The 3,238-nt window shown below is 29.3% G+C and overlaps 1 protein-coding gene across 1 annotated transcript in view; it reads right to left on the minus strand.

Moving 5' to 3' along the window:
* The window catches only part of LOC117177500 (probable calcium-binding protein CML49), a 35,364-nt gene that overhangs the window by 1,870 nt on the left and 30,256 nt on the right, over positions 1-3,238 (minus strand). The window lies entirely within an intron of this gene.

Consider the following 3,238-nt stretch of genomic DNA (forward strand, 5'->3'; position numbering starts at 1 on the left):
GGCACGGAGCAACACAGCGCTGAACAACAAATGCTCTAACTGTTTAAAAAATGGGTTTAAGAAAAAAAAAAATAATGCATATCTAGATATTTCCGAGAGGAATGCATTGGTGCACTTGGTTTTTCGATCCGATGCATACTTTTTTTATAACAATTGCAGAAAAATAACAAATAGCGTAATGTTTTCAGTGTAGCTGAAAAATAAAATTTGAACATCCTCTTGCAATAATTGAATAAGTAATCCCAGGCAGGTGTACATAAAGAATGTATTATATTTGACATAAAAGTGTTGAGCATAATGCAGGAAAGAGCACATTTTGGAAAATGTCAAGTGGGAAGCACGTGATACGTGATGAGAATGTGTTTGCTAAAGCCAAAGGAGCTTTAACCAAAAAGAGTTCACAATCACATAATTGCAGCTGTCGATCTGTAGACCTTTAATTTTAACTGTATGTACCAAAAATGTCTTTTCTATTCCTTCATAGTTTATATTGCAATAAAAAATAATAAAATTCGTACAGGAAACCAATGATTTTAACACAATTGCAAAAAATTGATTTTCAACAAGTAAGTAAGATGCATTTTTTCCGACATAAATGAAATTTAAATTAACGGAAATTACTTTTTTTTCGCCAAAAAACGGAGAACTTCAACTAAAAAAGATCAATCTTACAAAAACAGAAAAATATATTTTAAACAAAAAAAAGAAGACTTTTCCACTGAACAGTTATGTCGTTTTCAATTTTTAACAATACAGTTAACTTTCACACAAGCAGTTGTATTTCCAATTAAAAAAGAATAATTTCAAACAAAATAGTTAAACTTTCAACCAAAGACATACCTTTTTTACTAAAAATATAAATCTTAAAAGAAATATTTTGTAACAAAGTGATTCAAACGAAATAGCAGAATACACAAACAAAGAAGAATCATTTTTGACTAGAAAATTTCATTTTAATAAAAAAAATTGTACTAAAACAGATCAATTTTCTGATGAAAAAGAAACATTTTCAAGAACAAAAAAATGGTTAAATTTCCTATTTAAAAAGATTTCAGTTGACTTTTCATGATCAAAATATGAATTTTTAAACAAAAAATAATTTTCTGCGAAAAAATCTGCATTTTCAATAAAATACCAGAATGTTAATCCTTAAATAATTTTAGCATAGAATCTTTTATAAACGGAATAAAACAGTATTTCAGGTACAAATTTTAAATTGTCAAATTAATTAATTTATTTTAAGCAAAAAAATGTCTTTTCTACTCCTTCATATTTCATGGTTCAAGAAAATAGATGAAATTGATACAGAAAACAAAGGATTTTTAAACAAACAAAAAAAAAAGATTTAATTTCATCTTTCCACGCCAAAATATAAATTTTAATTTAACAGGAAATTTTCAACAGAACAGTAGAATTTTCAACTAAAAAGGATGACTTTTTCACCAAATATATTCATTTTTTAACGAAATAGGTGCATTTTAATTCCAAAAAGATGAAATTTTCTCTTAAAGCAGATAAATTTCCAATTAAAAAAAAATTCAATAAATGAATTTTCATTCAGAAAAGGTTTTAGATCTCTTTTGAAAACCAAAATATTCAATTCAAACGAAAACTAAAGTTTCTGAGAAATTGTTAAAGTTCAAACTCTCCCCAAACGTAACAAATTGCAACAAAATCTCTCGTCCCTCATATGACTGGAGAATTTTATGTATGATTTACAGCGGATGATTTTTTTTCATTTGTCATAAAATGACTCTCTAGGTGTGTAGTAATCTGACACTGTACTTTCAGTATTTTTTAAAAATTTAAAAAACATGAAAAATACAATTGGTTAAAAATTCCTGTATTTAGTTGAAATTTGTCTTTTGTGGTAGAAACTTATTCTTCCTGTTTCAAAATTAATTTCCTCAGCTTGAAAGTCAGTTATTCTTTTTATAGAAAATTCATTTTTTAACCAAAAATTTGTGTACATCATGTTTTTCGGTACATGAACCTTCTTCACTTCAAAATTAATGTATTTTGTTAAAAATGATTATTTTTCGGTCTTTGGTTAAAAATGTGTTATTCTTATTTGCAAAAAAATGAAGTAAATTAAAAATTTGACATAATTTTGTTAAAAAATTGTTTTCATAGACATTTTATCTTATTAATAGAAATTTTTTGTATTGAAAATTTAACCCTTTTGTTAAAAATTTATTTTACCTGCTCAGAAACTTATTTCTTTAAGGGACCGTGCTTAAATTACGTAATAGTTTAAGAAGACTGTAGGTGTCGACAGACTGTGTTCAGATTTGTTTTGTTGTGTGAATGGGGGGGGGGGGGGTTCTCCATGTACGCAATTTGGAGAAAAAATTTCAGAGCATTTTATTGTTCGGGGAAAAGTCAGGAATTTAAAACACAAATTTTACAAAACGGCTCTCAATATTAATTGTCAGGGAAAATGAGAAATTGTCTCAGGAATAATTCGAGATTTTTAAAATGAATATTCACGGCAGCCCTGATATAATATTCTTGTTAGATATTTAATATTATTGAATTCTTATTTTTTAGCTTTTCCCTCGTTTTGAAGTTTATCTTTTTAGCTATAAATTTCATTATTTTTTTGGAAATTTGACAAATGTTTTAAAAAGCCACATTTTCGTAAAAAATTTATATTATTAAATACTTGAACTTATCATCAACTTGTTACGCTCCCCATAATTGAGAACCACTCTGAACAATTTGTCAGGAATGAATCCCCGTCAGTGTTTACTAAACATAAACCAGGCTGGGAAAACCTTCCGGATAAATTGCTTTAGAGTGGCTTTTAAGTCGACCTTGCTTTCTCCCTAGCAAACAACCTTTAACGTGTTAATACCCGGGAAGAAAGAGTTATAAACTCACACCTGGCACACAGAGCTCACAGACCTGAACCGCCGCAACGATGCCGCACGAGGGGAATCGTCCCCCGCCAGTCGCCACTCATCGGCCGCCTGCCTTTGCCCCTCAGCCTCCTCACCGTCGGTCCCGTCTATACTCTCAGTCCATAGTCTATATCTAATTATCTATACTCGTTTGTTTCTGCTTTTCTCGTTTCTCACCTTCTCCCCCCATTCTTAATTTTTCAGGCGTGTTTCGGAAGCATTATAGAGATTACTATATTTTATTATTTGCTGCGCCAGATTTAGAATTTGAAAAGATTAATTTCCAAATAGAAGGATTATTTCTCAACCAAAGAATACAATATTTCAACAAAATA

The sequence above is a fragment of the Belonocnema kinseyi genome, chromosome 1, assembly GCF_010883055.1.
Source record: "Belonocnema kinseyi isolate 2016_QV_RU_SX_M_011 chromosome 1, B_treatae_v1, whole genome shotgun sequence".
Lineage (NCBI taxonomy): Eukaryota > Metazoa > Arthropoda > Insecta > Hymenoptera > Cynipidae > Belonocnema > Belonocnema kinseyi.